Here is a 27,247-nt window from a genome sequence, read left to right as displayed (position 1 = left end):
AAGTTGTTAGTTCTCCTTTATTGGGGTAGGTAGCAGAGCAGTACCATGAGAGGAGAAGAACAGGAAGAAGGCAGAACTGAGACCTTTCAAAGTTTTGGCCCAAGCGAGGGGGCATGGGGGCGTCATTTGAGCTCCCCGCCTCAGGTGCCAAAATGTTGTGGGTCGGCCCTGGTCCTCTCTCATTCACTGTCATGTAGACTACCTCCTCTCTCTTCTACATCAGCCACCTTCTCCTTGTCACAATCATGCCCTCCCCTTTACAATTACCTAACCTCCCAGTGGCTAGTGCAGCAATTGCCTGCATGCAAAAGTAATATTAGAAACATGATTTAGCAACTGAGCCCAGGAACGAGGAGGAGGGGCCAGAACCATGTTCTCAGCTAGCTTTCCACAATCTCGCAGCAAGGGACATCAGCCCAGACAATTCCACTGGGATCAAAATCAGATATTTACAACTCAGAGGATTCAAGTATCAGGGCTGAATCTCGGTCTCAGCTACACCCAGTGTAAATCTGGAATGACACTCAGTGGAACAACTCTGGATTTAAACTGGTGTAACGGAGAGAAGAACCTGGCCTTCTGTCGCCATGTCATAAAAATGCTCAATACCCCAACTGCCCACCCAAAACATCCAAAGATGTTCTCATGTTCAAAGAGCAGGAACTGTATCCAAAACCACGGCCACTATGCCCTAGCCACCCTTCCCTGGCGTTATGTCACATCTGCCAAGTCTGCAGCTCAGCTTCAGAAGAGGAACCCTCTGAAGGGGCTCCAAGGAGAACAAGCAGAACATCCTCAGAACCATGAAAATCACCCAGCCATTATGCTGGAGCCTCTGTACATAAATCTCTCTTCCCAAATACCAAGGAAGCAGCACTGGGGGTAAAAGAAGTGGGTGGCCTAGGGCTAGAAATTCAATTCAGAGACAGCCTTCCACCCCCCAGTCCCTTGCCAGGGCACAGTGCCCCCTTAGCTAGGCGACCCGACCCTTTTTCATTATTGAACCACCCTCTGTATGGCAACGCAGGACTAGTCCTGCACCCCTCTCCCTTAGAAATCAGAGGGGACTAGGGTTAGAAGCATGGAGTTGACCCACGGCCACAGTAGGACACCTGAGGATAAGGTGTATGGAGACAGCCCTTCTCAATGTGGCTGGATAGCAGCCTGGCCTGGAGACAGCCAGCGTGCAGCGTGAGACCAGGAGTCAGAGCATTAACACCAGGCATTGCCCTCTCCAGCAGGTTTTCTTGATGTAGCGATTTCCCAGTGACACTAACCTCCAATAACATGACACAGCCCCACCTTTCAATAGCCCTTGGAATGCTTTGTACCTAGGGCTGATGTTATGCCGAGGGTTCTCTCCATTGCAGCTAAGAAGAGGGCCCCGAGTGCCAGGATTTCATTAATCGTAGTTAGTACAGTTTTTTTTTTTTTTTTTAAACCCTTGAAATCTTCACTTTCAGAACATCCTCATCTCACTCCCCTTCTCTTTTCCCTCCCCTCAGCTCACGCTGTAACGTGCCAGTCACCATCTCTTGCATTTGCTTCCTGTCTCTATTCCCTGGGCCGCCTCCCTGCATACTCACTGACCCACTTTAACTGTCAGATGTACAGTCGAGTGGCTCGCTGGAGGGCAGGGATGGATTCACAGAATACATTTACAGAGCCAGGGAGCCAATCGGAGAGGAGTGAAGTGAAACAGTGTCAGAGAGAGACACCCACACCCACGAGCGAAGAAAGGGGAGGAAAAGGAGTGAGAGATGGAAGTGAAAGGAAGGGTATGTTAGTGTTAGTGATACAAATGGAGCTGGGGATATAGGAAAAAGGACAACAGCGAGGAAGAGAATGACAGATGAGGCGGAGGGGGCAAGCTAACGAAGGAGAGGCTGGGTTAGTACAGAGTCCCTCAGAGAGGCCAGCCACACAGGCGAAGATGAGGGAACAACACTCACAAGGGAAAGCTGCCATTTTGGGTGTTGTGCAGGTGGGGGTAGACCGTTCTGGCACCCACACTGGAGTTGGGGGTGGGGGGAAGGGAAGGTACAAACATACTCTATCTCAAGGGCCTGGGGCTGAGCAGGTCACAGTAAAAAGTCCTCGTCATGTTCTACAGAGTGACTGTGACCAATGCATTGTTCTTGTTCTTTCCACAGGACATGCACAGTGCTTGGCTATTCAACTGGAGTAGCTGGAGTGGCCTGGTACCCTAGATAGCTCCTTACCGCAGCAGTGCCTGCTCCATACACATTTCCCTCTGGGCCCTCCTAACTCCACCCCGTGTTTCAGACTAGGCTCAGTCAGCTTCTGTCTGCAAATCTTGTAAACTCTGGGGTTGTAAGGTGAGGGGACACCATGCATTCTGGCATGTCTCTGACCACGGGGGAAGGCTCTGGGAAATGCGAAGTTTGGAACAGCCCATCTGCCCTGATCCCAGCAGGGAGTGGGAAACCTGGAAGCCCTTGACAGGATGACAACAAAGGCAGGGAGTTGCTTGGGGTAGCGGTGAGGGAGTCAAGGTGGATGCCTGCTTAAAATTAGGAAGAGACAGTTGAGGGGCTAAGGAAACCAGTTGGGTGTCTGGAAAAGGAAGCTGAGGGGGGAAAAAAAGGAGAGAGCTGTGAATCAGAAGAAGAAAAGGCTCAGGATGGTACCATATATGGTGAAGGGAAAAATGGAGAGAGAGAAATGGGACGATTATAGGAGCGTCCAAACATCTTAGGGCTTGTCTGACTGAAACCACAGAACTATTTGAGGTTTGCCCTCACTAGATGGAACAGCCACAGGTTCAGGCAGTAAAGCGGGCAGGAAAGGGAACTACTGTACCAGGGTCCCAGTGGAATGAGTTAAATTCAGTCAAGAGATGCAGAAGGTTCGTAAGAGCAAACCTGAACAATGTGAGCTGGCTGTGCCAGGACTGCACTCAGAGCTAGACACAGACAGAGCCTTTGGAGAGCGGGAAATTGCTACTTGCCTGTGTCGCTTTCTGGTGTCCCTGGTTTTATTCTGTTTTGTTTAATTAAGTCACACGAATATGGTGTAAGTTCTATAAGGAAATGAAAAGGTAAATTAACATTCCAGAGGAGGCAACGCCAGCAGCACATGTGACGCTGAAACAGCAGAGGGACGCAGAGAAAGCTGGGACAGGAGGAGGGAGGAAGAGAAGAAGCAAAGAGAGAAAGTGGAAAGAGGGCGCAAAGGGTAGGGGGAAAAGGGAGAAGAAACCTGCAGAGTGGGCATAGAAAGATAAAAATCAGGAAAGGGAAGAGGAGGCGAGAGGAGGATTGTGCAACGGAAAAGGGGAAGAGAAAACAAACCAAGAGAGAGAGAAGGAGAGAGAGGCAAGGGAAGGAGGAAGGACTGAAGGGGAAGAGAAAGAGTCTGAGGGAGAAATTGTTATCATTGCTATTTCTACAGCACTCATGTCCTTACTGTCCAGGGTTCTTTCCAACCAGAAAGGCAACTATAATCCCTGCCCCGATGATCTCACATTCCCTTGGTAGCCGTGGCACAAGAAGTGAGCACTACGCCAGGTGTGGAGAGATAGGGGGTAGGGGGGTGGATGGAGAAGAGATATAAACACGAAGTCATGGGGTTACTTAGCTGTTACCCAATGTCCGGTTACAATCAATGTTCCCTAAGACGTACAAAACTCCACCCCCTCACTCACCCACTAAAGGCCCCTGCCAGGGCACAGTGCCCCCTTAGCTAGCCAGCCCACCCTACCTTTTTTCATTATCAAACCACCCTCTGTATGGCAACGCAGGACTAGTCCTGCACCCCTCTCCCTTAGCAATCAGTCCCTCTCTCTGTTACGTTCCCGGCATATGCACAGACAAGTTATATAAAAACATAAAATATTCTTGCTGGAAGGATGCAAAGCAGCCCTCCTTTATTTCTTAGAATTCAGAACAACAACACTCAAGCACTCCAAAACAGAGAGAGACAAAACAGGCTGCTCCCCAAAGAAGCCCAATTCACCCACTTCGTGCTATGCTGGCTCTCTGCAGACCAACTGCTCTAGCAATGACCAGAAAACCCATTAAAATTTAAAATTATAATTTGTAATTTTAAACACACTTTTGGCTGGGCTAGTCTCCCCTGGGCCACACTGGAGTAATCACTGTGACTGGTGCTATTTCTGGTTCTTAGGAGGCTGTTCGCCTCTCCACCCCCAGAGCAGTCCCTTCGCCATCTGACAGAGGATGTTAGACACGCAGCCCAGAGATACTCATATGTGATGTAGGGTTGCCAATTTTGGCTGGACGTATTCCTGGAGGTTTCATCACATGACATAATCTTTAATTAAAGATTAATCTTTAATTCCTGGAAACTCCAGGATAATCCTGGAGGGTTGGCAACCCTAATGGATATTTAAGACTGTTTGTGACAATGTGAAATAGACTGTGAACAGACTTGCCAATCAGGGTCAGCCGGAGTAGCTTGGAGAAGCTGAGCAGTGTCTGGGATTTCCTTTCCAAGGACTGCATTCCCAGCAGACACAGGCTGGGATAGAGGAAATACTCCTGCCCAGTTTTCAGGCTCCTCTTCCCTTGTTTACACACAATGCTCGGCTGCTCAGAGAGACCCCCAAGAAGGTCCTGTTGAGGCTAACCTTCACCCTTAACTAGAGACTTGGCCTGGATTCTCTCCTGTGCCTCCGCTCTACTTGGGGCAGGATGGGAGCAGGAGGTGGTTCCAACTCCCTGATTCTCACACCCTCCTGAGAGCCTAAGCTGCTTCCTAGCAGTTTTGACTTGCCTCATGGATGTCGGGGATTTAATACACTGCACCTGTGGAGGATAGCATGCCAACCCGCTCCGTCATGCCCCTTCCAGGGTTTTGACCTGGCACATCTGCACTGCCAGAGAGTTCTCCTCTGACAGGAGAATTTTCTGCTGGCTTATTGCAGCCAGTTTCTCGTCTTCTGGGTGGCACAAAGGCAATGGATCTGTGTAGAAAGCCTGCTTCTTAATCTCGTGGCGACACTCGATGGGTCTTCCAGAACATTTGTTTTATCAAGCAAAGTTTACCCCACTCTAGATGTAGACAGGGAGGACAAGGCATAGAGCTGGGCGTGGGGGGGAGGAAGGGGGGCGGCAGTAATGGCTTCTTTCCACTGTGTCCCTACCCTTGTGGGCTCACTTTCTGAGGGATGGAGTTTCACTAGCACCAGTGTTCGTGGACACCCAACTTTAAATTTGCACGTGTGTGCATTCGTGTTGGGAGTGCCCGCGGGCTCATTCAGGCAGGGAACAGAAATGATACCATGTGATTTGTCTGAACAATCACAAGCAAACAATGCTGCTGGCATTTGGAATGTTGTGTATCCTATGCGCCCAGCGAACTGTTTGCCAGCAATCCACGGAGTGAAACAAGTTAAGGGGGGAAAGTGTCCAGTGACTGTGACTAATGAAACCTGCTCACAGTGTTCCCAAAAAGTGCCGAGCACCTGCAACTCTCATTGAAGTCAGAGAGGTAAATCCGGAGGTCCTCACTCAGGCAGGGCTCATCGCCTCTCCGGGATCAGGCCCTCGATGACTATTCCTTTCCTGACTATGGGATACACAATTATAAACCTCAGCCATTGGCATGCAGAGAGAAAGTCTGAAGTACAGCTTTGCCAGTGGTGGCTAGACCAGTAGGCATGAAGGCAGGGGATCCAAAGGAAGATTTGGACTATCTTGTATAACTGTGGAAAAACAGAGCAGGTGACATTAGAGGACGATGGCTGGCCCATTTCAAAGAGGGAGGCTTGGATCCATGTGAAAGGCTTGACTGCAGCTCTCTGGCCTCGGTTTGTCTCCCCCCCAGCTCATAGTCCCTGTTGAGAAGGTTGATCAGGAGACAGTATTGCCTACATTCCACCCGGTGAGACATGGCAATGTCTGTTCAAGGGATTAACCAAATGCTCCAGATTGGTCTGTGAACAAACCGAAGGTGAATGCTGAGCAGCAGTTTGTAAGACTAAATCTCTTTTAATGCTGGGAAGTGAGAGGTTCTAGGACAGTTGTATCCAGGGCGGGCTGCCTTTCACAGGGCTTACAAATGCTGAGTCACAGCTAGCTATGACGCCACTGTGGTAACCAAGACAGTTATTAAAGTGAGCATGAGAATCGCACGCGCATCAGGCTGTGTGAAGGAGAACTTCAAAAGGGCTGACAGTCAGGGAACCCAGCAGTAACCTTTTGCTAATTAGCTGTCTTGATTTCCCTGCAGTTTATTTTTATATATCTCAGGCTCCAAAACGCATTTACAGTAATGTCATAAAGGTCACGGTAAATAAAAAGCTTCCTGACAATTATCACCACCAATCCCACCGGCCTTTCAGGAATGACGTGGCCATGGTTCACTCAGGACAGGGAGACTGATGATACCACGATCACATCTTTGTCCTGCAAGAGGATTTGCCGAGGCTGTGGCGATGGTGAGGGCAAAGAATGACTATTCCTGTCAAGCAGCAAAGTCAGAGGGATGAGAACTTGTTAAGGGCATGGTGAAGGCAGAGGAGGAGACATCAGGCCACGGAAGGAACAGCAGCACAAGGCGGGTGTAAAGTTGTGAGATGCAGGAGGGGGATGGTCAGAGAAAGGAAATGACGGGAAAAGATAAACTTACTAACTATAGACTTGAGTCCTGACAGACAGAGAGAGACAGAGAGACACAGAGAGAGCACCGAAGGGAAGGGCAGGGCAATACAAGAAGATCAGTGATTACAAGCCCATGAGGAAGGACATATGTAGAAGACAACACATGGGAAAGGAAGTACGTACATGGAGATTGATTTTATGGCTCCAGGCATATGAGGGAGCATGGAAGAAGCCACAGAGATGGGAGTGGGGCAAGGCTGGAGAGGCAGGAGTGACTTTGGGGGGCTGGCTCTTGGAGGAGTTTAAGGAAGAGATAATGTCAGCGGTCCAGTTCTGAAGAGCCTTAAGCTGTGTCTACACTACACACTAAGCGCAGGCTCTGGCTCTGATTTGAGCTCCAGGCCCCCTTCTGTCCACACATAACTCAGCCTGACTCGGGTCAGCAAGCACTCGGGACCTGGGTCTTAGGATCCTGGCAGAGAGTCAGACCCTGAGTCCCACTGTGACTCAAGTCCAAGCCCTGTCATTTTGCAGTGCAGACTTGAGTCAGAAGGTCCGCATAGTGCAGCATGGATGCACTAGCACACCGGTGAGACCTGGGTCCAGCAATCCAGGGTTACAATGCAGTGTGGATGCTCATGCATGGCCATGGAAACACTGAGTCCACAAGCCTGGGCCCCACAGTGCCGACGTACCCGTAGAGACACAAAGCTGATGCTGAATCTTCATCCAGGAAAAGATGGAACAGCATGTGGTGGAGCCACTTGTGAAGTCAAGTTGGGATCTGAGTGTCACTACAGTGCCAAGCCACCCCGCCTCCCTGTGCTATTCTCGCCAATCCAAGCAGTCTGGTTTTGCATCTTCTTTGAGCCAACCTTACCCCTCGTTCTACCCACTGTTACCACTGAGATCCCAGTTCTCTCTTTACGTTCATGGACCATGACTTACGAGAGTACCACAAGGTGGTTGGTTTGCTGTGATGTTTCTCCCATTGGCATAATTAAACCACACCCAATGAGCGGCGATAGAAACTCTCCTGCCAACAGAGCGCTGTGCACACCACCACTTATGCCAGTGTAACTTAGATTTTTTTCAAACCCCTGAGCGACGTAAGTATCGCCGACATAAGTGGTAGTGTAGACATGGCCTTAATGTTCCCTGCTATCTGAATCTATTCCTAGAGCATCCTCTGAGATACAGCATTAACTGAGGTGCTGGGCCAAACCCCAGGCCAGAAGTTTAAAGACATGGACTTTGACCTCAATTACACTAGTATAACTCCATTGACTTCAGTGCAGTTATTCCTGATTTACACTGAGTGACAGCTGCTGCTTCAGGCCCTCTATCATCTTGTGAGACTAATGGTCATGGGCAGGGCACTTCGCTGGTGGAACTGACAACCAGTGACCTGGGATCAAATGACTAAGGCCCACAGTTTAAAAAACCAGTGCACAGAAATGTGCATGGACTTTTGAGAGGTTTTTTTTTTTTTAAATTGGCCCCGAGTCTTTCTCCACTGAGCATCTAGAGTTAAATACTAATAGAAAAGGAGGAGGCTGGAAATTTTGCCTTTCAATCCTAGATAGGAGGACTTGTGGCACCTTAGAGACTAACAAATTTATTAGAGCATAAGCTTTCGTGGACTACAGCCCACTTCTTCAGATGCATATAGAATGGAACATATATTGAGGAGATATATATACACACATACAGAGAGCATAAACAGGTGGGAGTTGTCTTACCACCTCTGAGAGGCCAATTAATTAAGAGAAAACAAACTTTTGAAGTGATAATCAAGCTAGCTCAGTACAGACAGTTAGATAACAAGTGTGAGAATACTTACAAGGGGAGATAGATTCAATTTGTTAGTCTCTAAGGTGCCACAAGTCCTCCTGTTCTTCTTTTTGCGGATACAGACTAACACGGCTGCTACTCTGAAACTTTTCAATCCTAGATGTTATTTGAAATCCCAGAAAAAATTGGGAGATCATCAAGATGGAAGATGGCTGTGGAAATTAAATTGGCTTCACTCATTGTTCACACACACACGCACACACACACACACACACACACACACACACACACACACACACACACACACACACGATTGCATGATCTCATACAGATTGTTCTGATCTCTTTGGCTCCTTCCTCACTCCTGCCTAGCAGCACAAAGAGCCGTTAGTACCTACTCGGGCCTCGGTGGCTGCCTGGGACAGGCAGGAGAAGTGAAGATGGGATGTGCAGTTATCAGAAGAAAATACAAACGGTAGGAAAACAACTTCATTATTACCGTGCTGTTCTGTCAAGCACAAACCACTCAATATTGACAGGTTTCAGAGTAGCAGCCGTGTTAGTCTGTATCCGCAAAAAGAACAGGAGTACTTGTGGCACCTTAGAGACTAACAACTAACTAGACCTCAATATTGGGTCCCAATGGATTCCAAGCACAGAAGATTAGTTGAAGAGAATTCAGAGTTGAAAGGAGAGCTGTGCTTGTTGTATTAAGAATAAGAATCTGAGCAACGCTCATCTGCCCCCAGGATCACTAATATTTTATTCAGGATGTCTCCAAATAGCTGTACAGGGGTGGCAGGCACCTGAGGTGAGCCCCAAAACACTTCAAGCAGAACTCTCCCTCCTTGTCTTCTGCTCTCCAAACCTGTCTTCCTTGGTAACGGTGAGAAGAGCTGCCCTGAGAACTTGTCAGAGAACTCACTGCCAACTAAACTCCAGGCTGTTATTTTCTTTGAACTGGAATGAAAAAAGCCCCTTGAATTTGACCTTTGACTCTTTTTTTCAAAACAAGTGTCTTGAATTGAAGAGACAGATCAACACGAAGTGCAATTTTCGCCTGTTTCATTGTACTGCCTTAGTCCTGCTGGCAGCAGCTGGATCTTGGAGTTCTGAATCCCAGCTGCTTAGCTCTAGACACCTAGTTCTAAGGGTCACACCATGACATCCTTACTCAAGCAAATTCAATAGGAATTTTACCTAAGGGCTGAGTAAACATGAGTGAGACATCCCAATTGACTCTACAGTGCTAAACCCTCTAAGCTCACTTTCCAAATACCCTTTCCTAAAAGGCTAGATCCTGATATTTTCAGTTCTCAATCCCATTCTTACAATTAAAGGTCACTGTACCTTGGATTCTGGATTCATTGCTCTTAGCCCTGGTCTACACTGGGGGGATGGGGGGGGGGCAGGGTCGACCTAAGATAATCAACTTCAGTTACGCGAATAGCGTATAGCGAATAGCGTGGCTGAAGTCAGAGTATCTTAGGTTGACTTACCTGGCCGTGAGGACAGCGGTGAGTCGACCGCTGCCGCTCCCCCGTCGACTCCGCTTCTGCCTCTTGCGAGCTGGAGTTCCAGAGTTGACGGGGAGCGTGTTCGGGGATCGATTTATCCGCGTCTCCACGAGACGCGAAAAATCGATCCCCGATAGATCGATCACTACCCGCCGATCCAGCGGGTAGTGAAGACCTGCCCTGTGATTATATTTGATCATGAACTGGATCGGTAATGAGATACAGGGCCTCGTTTCCAGCCTGAGCTTAACTAGACCTCAGATTTTACTCTCTCAATTTTTCTGGTGCGCTGTAGGTCATTTAGGGACCAATTTTCTGGAGCAACCTGCAATTATGCTCCTGCATCTTTGCACCTGCAAATAACTGCAGATGCATTTTATGACATTAGGTATCCAACTGATCTGGATTGCACCAGCAAATCAGCTACACTGACACCCCAAGTGTTATAAAATGTAGCTGCAGTTATTTGTGCCCACCAAACTGCAGCAGTAGCGGAAGAATCACATGGCTATAACGTAGCCATGGCGTGGCACAGAATGGACTTCCACCTCAAATGGTCCTTTACAAGTCTTCCTTCATCAGGAGTCAGTATGAGAGGATTTAGGCTTCTTAAATCCCACCAAACTGCACCCATCTTTATTTGCAGGAGCAGTGTCTCAAGACACTGGATTTATGGCTTATTACAACGATTATAACTCGCTAACAACTCCCCACAGCTGCCTTCCCCCTCCCACTTCCTTTCTCCCTATGACCGGAGGAGTGTTAACGGGCCACTTCACCTTGAGTGGTCCCTTGAAATATGTGTTAACTACTTACTCTAACCAATCTGTTCCACTTGGTATCCACTGTGAGAGCGCTGTGTAACTTCAAAAGCTTCTCTCTCTCACCAACAGAAGTTGGTCCAATAACAGATATCACCTCCCTCAGTTGGTCTCTCTAATATCCTGGGACCAACACAGCTACAACAACACTGCATTGTCATCTGATGGCTGTTTATTGGCTTATGTGAAATAATTAGTTGTCTCACTTCAGATCCCAGCAATTAAGTAAACACCTCCGAAAACATACCATCCCACATGGCCCCCTTGTTGGCATTCTCCTAGGACCAGGCATGGAGACTGAACAGAATCAAGACTGGAGGTTTTTCTAAAAGACGTGCTCTAGCAAAGCCCAAAGTTACAGGCCAGATGCAGGAATCATTGGCTGGGTTCTGTGGCCTGGTTCCAGTCAGGAAGGGCTGTTCCTGAGATGCAAGGTTATATGTATTACTTACAGTATTACTAAGCACATAATGGCTGCTGCATATGTCTATCCAATCGCTGCACCACCGCCTGTATGAATCATTACTATGTGAAGATTGTTGAGAGACTGAAGGATGAGAGGTGCTATAAAATCCCCAACTCAATCCTATTTTAATAGTCAGAGGAGAGTGGTTATCAGACAGACAAAGAACAGTTGTTTCCATTGAATTTCAGGGGTGGGTAAGATAACCAATGCCTTCTTTCTCGGGTGCAGTAGAGATACAAGCAACACACACAGAGTCTATTACCTTTGTGTCTGTGCGCCTGCATCGCTTCAACAATCGATTAGCTGCCTGAGCACCGCAATGGCTGCCATCGGCTCCAGATCAGACAGGTGTAAAACGTAGAGCTCAACAGAGAGATGGTGGGTGGCCAAGAGTGGGATTTTCTGCCTGCACGGAGAGCTGTGACAATTCTTCGCACATGCCTGACTGCATAACTCACTCTTCATTTGGCTGACACTCCAAAAAAAAAAAAAAAGACGTTTGGAGGATGTTGCATCTAAATGATGTGAAATGGCCCCGGTGTATCCGAAGGGGCTGGCCGTATTGAATCTGACACCATGACACAGTGCGGTGGAAAGCAGAGAAGGTTCACTGGGAAAGTGTCAGCCCGGTGCACCTCCATCGCACTTCCCCTTTCCTGACAGGTTCCCCTCTTTCGTTACCGCCTCGGTTATTTTCTCCAGGACTGACTTTCCCCTGCTCTGAGATTGCTGCCAGTTTGGCTTCCGAAGATACACGGGTGATACAGGAACACCTTGACGGATACAATACAACAACCATTACTGACAATGGAGGACTAATGAGGCAGAAGCATCCGACCTGCTGTTTTAGTTCCAACTCCTCTCTCTGAGCATGCCTCATTCCTTTCTCTTTGCCATCCAGGAGGGCAGCAAACACCCTCAATAAAGGACAGATTCTAGACTTTACACCACTGTTTTAACTAGTTATCTAGACTGCATGGGAGTTCCCCCAGGACCTATCCCTCAACATCTCATTTGGAAGGAGACAGCACATTGGTAGCATGGTGGAGCACCCTACGGAGCTGGCATTCTGTACAGTCTGAAATCTCCATGGAGCACCGCCTGCTGGCTAACATGTAAGATGGCACTGGAAGAACTTAGCTGCTTTTTCACCCTCCCCCAACTCTGCCTACCCCTTCAGTTCAGGGTCGGATACTGTGCCTCCAAGTGTTTCCCAACTGTCTCACTGCATGTATGGCAGAAGAGAGCCAGGCAGTGGCACCAAGAACTTCAGGGACTTGTTTAACGTCCAGTGGTCAAGACTCAAAGCCGCCAATGCACAAAACGCACAATGCACAAAACGCCCTCCCGCCCCGGTCTCCCCTGTACATCCATGCAACACTGCCAGTGTCCTCAGACAGAAAAGGAGTGGGTTTAGGGGGGCTTCCCTCGTCATTTGCTCATCCACAGGCAGTGACCTGCCTCTAGTGGTATTGAATTAATGCATTTCATACACAGCGCATCTGTTGTGCTGGGTGGAGACAGGGGTGGGGAGGAATGTTATTCAGTATTAATTTCATGGAACAGCATGTGGGACTTTGCCATGAGCTAGATGATGGAGGACAAGTCTGCTCCATCCAATTCCCATTTCTCCCTCTCTAGGCCTGCTGGTCCCACCCATTCCAATTTGTTCTATTCAGCCATTAGCACGAGGCCATTTCCTGTCAGGGAGGGGACACAACCAAAGGCAAAAAGAATAATAATATCTCACCTTTATATAATCCCTGCCATCTCCGAGCAGTTTGTTTTACTAATACATACACAGAATTAATTACCATTACCATGGTATTACAGGTATTCTTAGACTCAGTAAAGGGAATACCATGTAATACCATGGCAAGCACATCGCTTCCACCTTTTCTGTTATTTCTACAGAGTCGTAAGTGCCAGGCACTTTACAGAGAAATAAAAGACACCACCCCTGCTGACAGACATAAATTTCAAAACAGGGGGTAGGTAGCGTTTTACTTTCAGGCATTAAGGCTGAGCATTTCAAAGCTGCCTCTGGGATTTGCCATTAAAGTTAATCAGGACTGGGTATCTGATTCTCCACGGTGGCTCTGAAAAATCTCAGCCTCGAAGTCAGCCTAAATGTTTTAACAGCCCTCACTGTGCATGTGTAGAGATCACTCCACTCACCACAGACATGCGGCCACCTCGAGGTGGAACACAGCAGCTGTTTACCAGTGAACAGCCACACCATACATAGAATAGTGTCCTATTAAAATGGGAGGGGAATATCAATAAACAAGAAGCAATTTACTCAAGTTGTGATGGGGCCAAAACGGAGGTTAATATTGCCATGGTTGCGTTAATGGCTACAAGTGATAAGGATCTGCTAGATTTTATATATCCTCCAACAGGCAGCACCTTCCTGCAGCACCATGCACCACAACCCAGTGCTGGAGACTTAGTTCAGTCCAGACTCAGAGGAAAGACTGCACTTCCAGACACAACACTTCCGGTAGCATCTGATTTTCTCTTGGCATTCTCCCATCCAAGCACTGCCCAGGCCTCACTCTGCTGAGATGATGGGAGGGCTTTTTAAAGCTCCTAGACATCAGAATCCCACTTTGAAAAATTGCTCTAATGGCTGTAAGGTGGGAGGGAAGAATGGGGAAGAAAGAAGATAGGTGGAAATATAGAAGGGATGAGACAGGAAGACACGAAAAGAGAGGGAGGAATTGTAGAGAAAGACTGACTTCTTTAATAAGGCTTATTTACTTCCCCCAAAGAGAGAACTGTGGGGTAAAAATAGCACCATTTAAAGGCAAACTAGCAATAATAATCATTGTCATTATAATCATAATCTCAAACTGTTAGCTCTTTATGTACTAACGAGCTTAATGGAAAATGCTTTCCACACATCAAACCATTTTGCATTTACTTAGGGCAAATGTGCCTCTTTAATATCACTTGGTAGTTAGCGCCAATTTCTTCTTTAAAAAAAGGAGGCCAAAATTTTCAAAAGTGACTAGTGATTTTGGATGCCCAACGTGAGGCACCCTAAAAGGGTCCAATTTTCAGAAAGTTAAGGGGTCTCATATTGGGCACCCCAAACCACTCTTTACAGCTGCATGTTTTATACCATGATTGGTTACATATAGAGAATTTAATACCAACTAGAAACCACCATAGCCTTGCCCCCAGGCAACGCATCAATGTTTAAACTGGCCCCACCGAGGACCTACAATTTCTGGTCAGGTGAAGTTGCACTGGGTGCAGGAGAAGTGACTTTATAGCATGTTTGCAGCGCCCAGGACCTGGGCCCAGCCTGGGGCTAGCTCAGTCCCCAGCACGAGTTAAAGCAGCCTCAACTGCTCAACCAAGGAAGTCTTTAGAAGATGCATCTCTTTTAAAAGGGGGCAAATCTGTGGCACTTTGCTCTCCGAAGAGGAAGAGGAGACTCGGGAGAGCATATGACAAGCCTGCGGCTGAAGAAGCCAAGATACGAGTGCTCTCTCGAACAAGGCGCGTCATTCCCTCCAATCCAAGCAGGCAAGATAGAACGCAGGGTATCAGCAAGGTGGTAAAACAGGGGCTGATCCTGCAGCCTATATTCATCCCGATCAATGAGTGTAGGCGACTCCCCTAGGACAGCTAATAGAATCACGTCTAGGCCAGGGGCATGTTTAGTTCTTATATCTCAGGACCGTCTCAGAAGAGGTTTTCAGCATCGTCAATTCTGGCGCTACACGATTGTCAGGTACTGCATTAGGCTGTAAATAAATAAATATCCTCTTCTGCCTGGGGACACCTTTTAATCTTCCTGTTATATTTTATACACTGTCCCCGCGTCTCAGCTGGGTTACACTGTATCTAATTTGAACATCTGACATATGGGGTTGTATTAAACCAAGGCCTTCATTTTATATTAATCATCAAATATAAAAATACTGCTAGCTCAATCCTGCTTCTCAGGCACCAGGCCAGAGCTGCTCTTGCTGCTTCCACCTCCCTACACCAGCCTGAGCGCTGCACCATAGGGGAGAGGCTCCCACTACCAGAGGGCAGCTGTGTTTCCCAGCTCCACCTACCCTCTGGGTTTCTGCATCATATGGGGGCTCCACAATAGCCCAGATGGTGGAGGTTGCAGCAGACATTAGCCGAATCAATCACGCCCCCACTCCTGGCTGGCCCCACTCACTTAGCAGGCCTTGCTGGCCCCTTATGGGCTGTCTGGTGGAAGGACAGTTGCAGATTTATGTCACCATAACCTTTCTCCAGTAGACTTTCTGCCCCCAAGAGCCCTATGTCAGGGTCTACACTGGCAGAAGCTGCCATACGTGAATCTGGCTCTGTATCCAAGGGTAGTCAATTATTTTTTGTCAAGGTCCAGATCTCTTGGTCAAAGTATAGTCAAGGTCCAGTCTCCAGAGAAAATAAATAATCATAATCATAATGAAAACAGCAAGTAAATAAAAAGATTTCAGGGTCTTTTCAAAAGCATCTGGCAGTCTGGATTTGGCAGTCCGCCTGTTGACTACCCTGGTCTAGATGTTAGACTAAGGTAGATACTCAAGTCTGAGTTTGATGGGAGAGATGATAGATGAGATAGACTATTTCTCTATCACCATATGTATCTTTCTGTCTGTCTGACAGGCAAGCCAATGTACATGTTTTATAGCCACATTTCCAGAAGGCTCATTTTCAGCTGCTGCGTGCTGCCTTTCACACTGGTTTATTAATGTAGGCCTGCATGGGGTTATTAAAATCCATTCAAATCCAATGCAGGCATTCCGATGTTAATGTCAATGGCTGAGAGGCACAGAGGATGGGAGTGGGAGGGAAAGGTGCTTTGATGGCTAATTTCCAAACAGGCTGGTTTAACAAATAACTCAAAAAAGCTCAGAGGAAGATTCAGGCTGTGGGGAAGAGGTGAGCTATGGATGGTGCCCTTCTGGGTCACGATGCCGCACCGAAATCCCCACAAATTCTCCATCTCGTTGCGGGTCTCAATGTGAGACCATGTGCGTCTCCTTCTTCAGGTGGGAGCTGCAGTTTAATCCGATCAGCCAAACCATTCTATCTGAATTTTACTTGTCAGCATTGACTCTTTGCCTTTTGTTTCAGAGGCACTTTCGCAGACAGGCTCAGGCTCTCTGTCGGTGAATCTGCTGGAGTGGTTGGCTCCGGTATGATGGTTACACCCTTCTTGTCCAGGTTTGATTAACAGGACCAGAATGTTAGGAGGGATTGGGTTACTGCACTGAGAAGCTTCCCATCGCAGACATTTAAGATTTCACACATCTCCTCTTTTACTGGTGCAGGGAGGTAAACATCCTCTTGCGGGAAGGGACTGTGTTTACCTGTGTGTCTGTGCAGGGGCTTCTAGGGGCCAGGTCATAATAATAAAGGCAGCTGTAGAATTTGCTCCCATGGGAGGTCAGTGAGTTCAATAGCGTGGCTGCATTTTTAAAAGATCTGGGTAATTTTAGGAGCTATGAGTAGTTACCATTAGGCAGGCTAAGATAAAAGCAATCAGAGCTTCAGGCTGTAAGCCGATTCCTTGTGAGTATCAGGAAGGAATTATCCCCCTCTCCCATATACACTATTTGCATATTTGGCTACATGCATCATGGGAGATTTCATGTTCCTATTTGGCATCAGGTACTGCCTGCTTGCTAGACACAGGGGAACAAAAGTCTGATCCGGACAGCACAGAAAGTCTGACTGCAGAATATGAGGGGTGTGCATCGGAATCTGAAACCCTAACACTCGGTGAGAGTGGTTGTGGAGCAGCAAGTCCAGTTTCTGCTGTTCTCTACCTATGATGCCCCAGGAGCAGATATTTGCCCTAATACTTTACATATGGATGTCAGATCACAGACTCATTCAAGTTATAGAGGAGAAAACTGAGTCCATCTCCCTTCCCCACCCCTGGCAATGCAGGGTTGTCCCTTTCAGCACATCTTTGTCCAGGCAGGTTTTAAATGTTTCTAACAGTAGAGTTTCCACGGTTTGGTCAGAGATTAATCCCACACTCTGGTAGATCTCTGCAGCTGGAAGTTTTCCTGATGCATACAGTAGTGGCCTAATTTCATACTAAAGAAGTGCATGGGACACAATTAGGTCTATATATGTATATATATATAGGGCATGTATGACTTAAATAATACTAATTTAGTATTTGTCACTTCATAGAATTTTAGGCCAGGCAGGACCCTTATGACTAAGGCCCTACCAAATTCCTGGTCCATTTTGGTCAATTTCACGGTCATGGGATTTAAAAAATAATAAATGTCATGATTTCAGCTATTTAAATCTGAAATTTCATGGTGGTGTAATTGTAGGGGTCCTGACCCCAAAAGGAGTTGGGGGGGGTTGCAAGGATATTGTAGGGGGGGTTGCGGAATTCCTACCCTTACTTCTGCGCTGCTGCTGGCCGCAATGCTGCCTTCAGAGCTGAGCAGCTGGAGAGCAACAGCTACTGGCCAGGAGCCCAGCTCTGAAGGCAGAGATGTCACCAGCAGCTGCGCAGAAGTAAGGATGGCGTGGGATGGTATTGCCACCCTTACTTCTGTGCTGCTGCTTGCAGAGCTGGGTGGCCGGACAGAGGCGGCTGCTGACTGAGGGCCCAGTTCTGAAGGCAGCAGCGCAGAAGTAAGGATGGCAGGTATGGTATTGCTGCCCTCACTTCTGTGCTGCTGGTGGTGAGGTGCTGCCTTCAGAGCTGGGCGCCCGGCTAACAGCCGCTGCTCTCCGGCTGCCCAGTTCTGAAGTCAGCGCAGAAGTAAGTGTGGCATTACCATGACCCCCCTAAAATAACCTTGTGACTCCCCTGAAACTCCCTTTTGGGTCAGGACTCCCAATTTGAGAAATGCTGGTCTCCCCCATGAAACCCACGATGTTTTTGACATAGGGACATCTGGACTGAGCCTATCATCTCATTTCCCACTACAGGCTAGCAAGCTGCTGTCAGAGGGCAATGATTTTTAGCCAGCCCTTTTTATTCCTCTAATAAAAATGAAGATAACAAGTCTGACTGCTCTCCAGGACACCTACGTGGTTCAGAACCTCCATCAGCCAATCACATGCCTCCTTCCTTCCAGCCCATTAGATACAGAGGTTATATTCTGAGGGCCCAGCATTAACTGGTGCTATAACCTTCCCTTTATTAATGTCACTTAGCAGATGGAGTCATTGAGAGATCCTTCAGTTTAAATGAACCGCTTGCACCGGAAGGGCTACAGTCTGGGCTACTGGCAGGGTTTTCACGGCTGATGGCCTGGAAAAAGCGGGGGAAGAAGAGGTTGGCAGTGAGATTTCATGGATGTGGCGCCGGTACCCTATGCCAGCAAAATTACCAGGCTGAAATCCTGGAGCTAGATAGGGCAAAGCTGTTCATAGCAAACAATTTAATTGATGAATGTAGCAAATTCCCCACAAGAAGGCTTCGACTTTTACTAATCTGTTCATTGCATGAAATCATTTGGCAAACGGTTTATGCAAACGTGTCAGCCTACGGGTTACTCCTCAGCCTCCCGTACTTGCTATCCAAAATTCACCTGCTTGTGCTGTGCAATATTCTTGCTGTTTTCTGATGGGATGACTCCCAGGTCACTGACTGCTCTCAGGGTGGCTCTGCAAATTCTTATCTGTGCAAATATTCGTGGCACTTTCCCTTCCTGCTGCAAAGAGCCTGTGAATACAAACTTGCTTGCACGAATGTTTGCGGGAAGTGGTAAGAGAGACTACAAATTCTGCCAAAGCCAATGCGTGGCTGTCATTGGAAGGTATGTTCCCAGACACTGGGTTGACAGCATTTGGCCAGCTCTGCTAGCCACAGTTGCTGCCTAGGCCAGGGCAGAAGGGAGGTGGAACAGACAGAGGGAGAGGAAGGCCATTCATCATAATTAACCATTCTGCAGTGAGCAAAATCCATCTCTTGTTGTGTCCAAAGAGACCCATCCCAACCTATTCAGCTTAATAATTCTCAAATAGCTCGTTTTTTCCTATTTTGTGGCAGGAAGAAAGCCCTTATCCTGCTCTTGCTGCAAGTTCCATTTTACATCCTTGATAACTCAACATTAGACTTTATAACAGTCAATTGAGAAAGCCCTGCGGGAGTCTTTGATATAAATGCCTTCAAGATGCAGGGCTTATAAACTGAGATAACAAAACTGTCTTTTGTCCTTCCTGTCCCAGGCCTGCTGTCTTAGCACTGATGTTTGTAATTCATTGCCAGGGTCTAGGTCTGTCTCCGTCAATACACAGATTGCTGTCTGTCTGTCATGCCTAGCCAGTAGCCACGTGTTTGTGACTGGGGGTAAATTTTCAAAAGCACCTAATGGGATTTAAGTGCTGAGATCCCACTGACTTTCAATTAAACAGAGCCTAAGCCCTGGTCTACACTGTGGGGAGGAAAGGGGGGGAATCGATCTAAGTTACGCAACTTCAGCTACAGGAATAACGTAGCTGAAGTCAATGTACTTAGACCTACTCACCACGGTGTCTTCACAGCGGTGAGTCGACTGCTGCTGCTCCCCCATCGACTCTGCCTGTGCCTCTCATGCCGCTGGAGTACAGGAGTCAACGGGAGAGCACTCAGAGGTCGATTTATCGCATCTAGACTAGACGCGATAAATCGATCCCCGCTGGATCGATTGCTGCCCGCCGATCCAGCGGGTAGTGTAGACATACCCTAAGTGGCTAAGTCACTTTTGAAAATGGGACTTAGGTGCTTTTGAAAATTTTGCCCCCAGATGAGGAATTTTCCTATCTTTTCCTGCCTACCCTCCCTGACTGTTACCTCTTTGTTCCATCTGGCCTCTACCTCTGTCTGTGTGTTTCCAGGACTTCTGTTTTCTGTCCCTAGGACTGCTGACTGTATAACCATCTCTCAGGGTTTGTCTACACGACAGCGGCACAGCTATTGTGCTGCAGCTATGCTGCTGTAGCACTAATCTAGACACTTGCTATGGCAAGGGAAAGGCTTTCTTCGTCCCTGTAGTAAATCCACTCTCGAGAGAGGCGGTAGCGAGATCAACGAAAGAATTCTTCCATTAACCTAGTGGTGTCTATACGGGGGCTTAGTCAGCTTAACTACGTCTCTGAGGGATGTGCATTTTTCACAGTCCTGAGCAATGTAACTAAGGTGACCTATGTTTTAGGTGTAAACCAGGCCTGTCTCCGGGGCTGCTGATGCAACACCTTTCACCAGTGCTCAGTTTACATAAAAGAATAAAAAAGTGGAGTTTGGTAAAATAAGGTAGTTGCCATAAACCTGACTCTACTGGCAATGGCGGCGCTAAGCAAAGCTTATTCCTGACGTTGTTATTCTTTTCAGTCTCAACAACCCATTTAAGTAATGTTTAAACTCGCTTTTTAATTCCATCCTTGCTCAAATTCGCCTGTCTTCCCAAGCAATAATGCAAAAAAATCTTTTTATCCAGCTGTGCATTTTCCTATACAAATTTGTTTCCATTAAATTGTTCCCTTTTGTCCTCTTAAAAAGCATATTTTAAATAACAGTTTAAAAAAAAATTACACGCTGCCAAAAAAAGAGTACTTCACTGGGCGCCTTTATACAACAGTTATCTCTCTCAATGGATGGATGAAAACCTTTAAAATGGTCTTGAGGTGGAGACAAGAAACACAAAAATTCCTAGAGCTCCCCGCAGCCAGACATTTCAACAGCCAACACATGGCATAGACTAATCTTAGAAAACTAAATTATAGAGGTGATGTGAACCTAATGTTCTTTTTCTGCTTTGTAAAAAAACACAGTTTTGTGCAAGTTGGGGTGAAGGCACATACTGCACTTCGGTTTTGGAAAAATCATTTGTTCCGTAATCCCTAAATTCAATGAAAGAATGTAAATTCAATCTTAAAAAAAGCCCACCCAACTTTCTCCCCAAAAGCCACATTTTAGATAGAAGGGTCATAATTCATGAGTCAAGATGTTTCCACCATTACTGCACAGCAGAGCTGTTTGAATAGTGTGTGTGTGTGTGTGAGAGAGAGAGAGAGAGGCGGAGGAGGAAAATGAATGAGTATTTCAAGAATTCACTTTGATCTGTCCATTTTCTAGCCGCTTCATACTCAGTGAATACACGTACTTGACCCCAAACTAACGTATGTATTGTAGGCCATGTGCAGCTACCTATTAACCAAGTGGAATGACCAGTTTGGAAGCTTGCAGACTGGCCACCTTCATGTATAATGCATATGCTGCTGCTTCTTCACTTGTGATTTCCTGTAAGTGCAGTTGAATACCAAAGAGAATTGCAAATAACAAAGGCAAAATTTGCCAAATGCGTTTCTCGACTGCTATTTCAACTAGCTGCAGCTCATAGGAAGGCGGGGGAGTCTGCAGTGTTTCCCTAAACTCATCAGAGACAATAATTTTGAGATCTCCGCCACTCTTTTGTTAACTGTGGGGGTGTCTGACTTCGTAAAAGTGGCCACTGTATCTGGCCTTCAATTGAAGATTGGCTCAGAGTTTGAATATAGAACACCGTCAAACTTGTGGAGTGTATGGATTGAGGGCTGAGGTTTGGGCCATCTCTGATACTCTGTGGATGTGGTTCCCTTGGTGAGCAGAGATAGATGCAGTGATTATGAGGGTGGGTTAGAGGGTAGCACACAGCATACTTTTGAAAGTGCTTTGTTTAATTCTCCTTGAGGTTTCACACTGGGCTGGCCCAGTAGATGCCACCCAGTTTTCAGCCAATGTGGCCAAGTACAGGGGTTACGATGTTATTGTCACCATGACACTTTCCACTCCTAGCAGGCCCAAGAAGAGTACACAGCTAATCATCTCACCCTTTCATTGCTTCCCTGTGGATGTGAGCATGGTCCATAGTTAGACTGCACCCAGAAACGAGGCCTTCTGGGAACAATCCCAGGCTCTAAGGGTTTTCAGAAAGGAGTGGGAGAGAAACATATCTGGGTTACTGCCTGCATCTGTGCCAGGATACAAACTAGCCCAAGGTTTCTCTTTTGGAATCACCCTCAGGCTCTGTTTCCATGTCCCCGACCTCTACCAGGAATGGATTTGTCCTTTCTGGTTTGTTATATCTGCATGATCCCCTTATACCGCTTCCCCTTCTTCCCCAGATGTTCCACATCTGCCTGTTCATTGCAGTTCACTCCTTTCTTCTTTGGTGTGATTGAAAAAGTCTCCTCTTACCTTTGTGCCTGTGTCTCACTGCTGGTTCCTGACATCAGAAAGCTGCGGCTCAGTGGATTTTTCCCGGCTGATGTCATGAATGTTGCCTAATCATCATGTGCATTTGCTCAGGGGACTCAACATTAGGGATCCTTGAGGACGGATCACCAAGCCCAATATTTGAACTGCAAGAAAAAAAAATATGAGAGGGAGATACTTCAGGGACATACAGGAGTGCCAATGAAAGCAATGGATCAGTCACCGCAGAGAGATCAGAGCTATCAAACAGTGGTTTGCACAATGGCAAAGACATCCGACATGAAACAACATAAGACAGAGGGGACATCAATTAGCAAAAAGATCAGCTGTTGAACATGGTAAATTAACAGGAAAGCAAGCCAGCCCTTAGAGGAGGAAGAAATCGAAAGAGACCTTTGGAGCTAAAGGGAGACCTGGGACAGACATAAAAACAGGAAATATTTCAGAAAGAAAAACAAATTCTGTGCAGGATTTAGGAAAACAGGGCAGTGAATTAAACATCAGAGCAATGGCTAGACCTGGGGCAGATCGACAGAGAGATCAACAGACATAGAACAAATATCAGAGAGATGGACAACCTGAGACAAGCAGCGAGAGACAGACAGATCTGGGACAAGTACTAGGCCATATCCAGTGGTGTCAGAAGCATGCTAGTTACAAGCATGTTTAAATACAGTTGTTGCTCACAGAGTTCTGGCACAGTTCCTCTGACCTGTCTGGATGGTGATTTTTTCCTGTGAATTCTGCCTGCCAAACCATGCCATTGACCAGATAGTCTGCAGTATGATTTTATTGTATACAGCCATAAAATCCACATCCAGACTTGTAGAGAAATTGGGCTAGAACCCCATTAGAAACAACTGTGTTTTAAACATGGTTTTAACTAGCACATTCCTGATCCCATTGTGGACAGGGCTTTAGAGAGATAACATACCTCCCCTCCTCCTGAAGGAGAAAAGACAAAAGAAAGGCATCTCTGAGATGGATGGACCTGTGACAGAGATCAGGGACATGGGACAGAGGCTGGAAGACACTAGAGACTTGTGAAAGACCAAGAGCTAACATTACAGAGCAGGAGCAGGCCAGTGACATATACCAGGCAAACTGCAAGTCATCAGAACAATGGAGAACACAATTGGCTAATCAATCAGAAAGACAAGGTTGAGAGGTATCAGGAAAGGCAACAGATACTTGGAGGTCAGTTATGAAGTCTAGTATCGAAACTGGAAATAGGAGGACAATAACTCAAAAGCAATGACCGCTTTTTAACAGCGGAACCAATATTGGAGAGGCGAGGCAGGTATTTGAATGCAGGATCAGTGTTTGGAGTGTAGCAAATGTCAGTGCGGAAAATCATAGCGAGATGAGAACGACTCTGGAATAATGAATCTAGTATCTGAAAGGTTTCAGAGTAGCAGCCGTGTTAGTCTGTATCCGCAAAAAGAAGAACAGGAGGACTTGTGGCACCTTAGAGACTAACAAATTTATTAGAGCATAAGCTTTCGTGGACTACAGCCCACTTCTTTGGGCTGTAGTCCACGAAAGCTTATGCTCTAATAAATTTGTTAGTCTCTAAGGTGCCACAAGTCCTCCTGTTCTTCTTTTTTCTAGTATCTGAGAGACAGATACACCTTACGTGGAAAAAAAGCTGAACAAGAGAAACTTTAAAGAGTGGCTCTGTTTTGGAAACAGCCCATAAAAATGACGCAGGGGAATTCCACGTTAATTACCTCTCAGGGATTCCATACCAAGTTTGCTTAGGAGAGAGGGACAAAGATTTGCAGGCCTTGCAAATTCCACCAGGATCTGAAAGTACAGCTGGGTATTTTCTAGCTCGTGCTTCATCATCAGTAACCTTGACTCAAGAGAGGCCTAATCTAGGTGTAATTAAGGTGCAATGGAAGTGCATACCTCTATATACCTCAACATCTAGATTCTGCAAGTGGAACCCTAATTCTGTTGAAGACGTGCAAGCCAGAATAGGATTTATTTCCAGCTCACTCTCCCACAGCGGGATGGGCGCAACAGACGGTAAGAGTTCAAGGTAGTACAATTTATTACTGGTACTAACCTAAGCAGAATACACCCAGGGAGCAGATCTGCTGAGCACAAAGTCATTGGTATGATCACTATACGGAACTTAACTGCACTTTACAAAGACTTCGCATAGTCTTTTTAACAATGGTTAGATCTGAGCAATTGGAGTTGAATGAACAATTCACAGTGAATATCTATGTCAGTTTTCCCCTCTTTTCCAATCCATGGGATGTTCACACATAGATTGCAAAGTCCTCGTATTTATTTATTATTAGAACTAATTTGCAATTTCCCCCCTGTGCAAATATCGCTCTAGGTGGGCAAACTACGGCCCATGGGTCACATCCAGCCTGCGGGACCGTCCTGCCTGGCTCTTGAACTCCCGGCCAGGGAGGCTAGCCCCCGCCCCTCCCTTGCTGTCCCCCCTCCCCTGCAGCCTCAGCTCGCCATGCCGCCAGCGCTCTGGGTGGCGGGGCTGTGAGCTCCTGCCGGGCAGGCTGCCAGACATGCTGCTCTGAGCGGCATGATAAGGGGGCGGGGAGCTTGGATAAGGGGCAGGGAGTTACGGGGGGCAGTCAGGGGACAGGGGGCGGTTTGATGGGGCGGAGATTCGGGGGGGGGCGGTCAGGGGACAGGGAACACGGGGGGTTGGATAGGCGTGGGAGTCCTGGGGGGCCTGTCAGGAGGCGGGAGTGTAGATAGGGTCAGGGCAGTCAGGGGACAGGTAGCGGGGGGGGGGTTGGATGGGGGTGGGGTCCCGGGGGATGGTTAGGCATGGGGGGTCCCAGGAGCGGGTGGTCAGGGGACAAGGAGCAGGGGGGGTTGGATGGGTGGGAGGTTCTGAGGGGGGCAGTCAGGGGGCGGGAAGTGGGAGGAGTCGGATGGCAGCTGGGGCCAGGCTGTTTGTGGGGGCACAGCCTTCACTACCCAGCCCTCCATACCGTTTTGGAACCCCGATGTGGGCCTGGGGCCAAAAACTTTGCCCACCCCTGCTCTAGCATTTCATTGGAAATATTCTTTATTTGAAATTCACGCCCTGTTGATTAGTTACATCACCCAGGTGGTCCAGTTTCTGTTTTCCCGTCGGATGATTTATGAAACGGACTGGCACGGCACTGTGAATTTCAAATCTGGCAATCAAATATCCAATTTGAAATTTGCTTTTGGCGAGCAGGTCAGCATCTGAGCATCATGTTTGTTTTTCCGGCATAGCAGTGCTAGTAAAGCTTGGCAGTTGGACCACGCATGGAAGGCAAACATGAGGAGGCCATAAGTGTGACTGAAATTAAATTCATTTTCAAATTTGAATGAACATCCACAGATCATTGCCCACCTCCTCCCCCACTCCACGATTTGCTTAGCTCTGCCACTGACATGGCGAAAACGGGCAGTGAAACAAGGGGCTTAGCATCCTAACAACGGATTAAACTAAAATGACAGGCATTCTAACGGGACGAGCCATGCCTTCTTCCCAAGAGTCCCTGGGAGAGGGGCTCTTGCTGGAGGCCTGGATGGGCATGGCTCCTTCCGGCCTTAAACTCTTCATAGTTGTATGGGATCATCTAGGTCCAAGTTCACCCCAGAGTCTATCACACACAGCCGCTGTGGTAACTCCACCCACCCTCACTGGGACACGAGGCACCAGGCTGGCCCAAGGAAGTGTGGTTTACCTCTCACTGCACCAGCTTCAGGGATCTACCCCACCGCCCAGGAATACAGCAATGCCAGATTCAACCAACAGTGTCCTGTCTTGGGCAGTGGTGTATGCCAGATTCTTCAGAGGAAGGTGAACTCCCACCCTCATATAATGCACCTTGTGCAATCCTGTACCTGGGGCAGCGAGAACTTCCTGCCTGACTGCTGACAGAGACCAGAACAATGGGTTGTAGGACGGAATGAGACACAAGGCATAAGGCAGAGATAAGAAAGCCAGAGGGAGAGAGAAGCACCAGAGCAATACATCAGGCAGCTGAGGCAGAGCACATAGGAGATCGATGGGATGGACATTAGACTAAGGGAGCCGGCAGCAAAGAGACAGGATCCGTTCCATTCCTCTCTCTATCTGGACAGTGGTAAAGAATGTTGTTTTTTTTTCCATTTAATAACACCTATTGTTTTTAAATGATCCACCAAGCTATCGGAGTTCCCCTGGCATTAGCGATGTATTTGTGAAGGGAAACGCTGGTGCTGAAGACTGACTTCTAGCAGGATTTTATGAAAGCCTCTTCAGGCTTCTAGTGATTTGCAGCTGTGGAAAACAAACACAGACTGATACAAACACAGAGCGAGGCAGAAAGAGCGCGCGCTCTCTCTCTCTCTCTCTCTCTCACACACACACAGAGCAATTCATCAGACCAAGTGAACTCGAAGGGCTTGACAAACTCTACATGGATTCAATTATTTTTTAAAAGTCTATAGATGAATAATACTCCGTGAGACTGAGAGAACCAGACTAATTTTGTGACTCTCCAGTTTCAGCCTGGGGAGGATGGGAGCTGTTGCCCTTAGTATGTTAGTGGGAGAAGGCTGAGGGAGAGAAGGCCGACCAAATTGCTCTTGCTCTTTCAAGGTGACCTGAAAAGGAAAAAAAAATGGGAGTGTCCTTTTTTATTCCTGCCTGTGTGATGCAATTAGAAGGCCCGAAGGCTTTCTTTTTCCTTCTTCTTTACAAGGTTTTTCCCCTGCTTGTTTTCTTAGATTAGAAATTCAGCTCTTCTCTGCCTTGGAAAACTCTCTGGCTGTTTTGCTACTAGCATTTTTGAGACTGTCTCCCACTGCTGCATCACCAGCAGTGCAGCTCCACCACTGGGAGATGACTCGGCAGCTGCAAAGCC

The 27,247-nt window shown here is 47.3% G+C and overlaps 1 protein-coding gene across 3 annotated transcripts in view; it reads right to left on the bottom strand.

Moving 5' to 3' along the window:
• ELFN1 (extracellular leucine rich repeat and fibronectin type III domain containing 1) overlaps positions 1–27,247 on the bottom strand; it is a 182,092-nt gene that overhangs the window by 59,106 nt on the left and 95,739 nt on the right. For all 3 annotated transcript variants that reach the window (XM_065560087.1, XM_005289130.5, XM_024102407.3), the window contains exon 2: positions 22,359–22,522. The gene's annotated coding sequence lies outside the window, so the exon portion shown is untranslated. The remainder of the gene's footprint in view (positions 1–22,358; positions 22,523–27,247) is intronic.

Source organism: Chrysemys picta, chromosome 10 (assembly GCF_011386835.1).
Source record: "Chrysemys picta bellii isolate R12L10 chromosome 10, ASM1138683v2, whole genome shotgun sequence".
Lineage (NCBI taxonomy): Eukaryota > Metazoa > Chordata > Testudines > Emydidae > Chrysemys > Chrysemys picta.
This window is presented reverse-complemented; position numbering and strand designations above follow the sequence as displayed.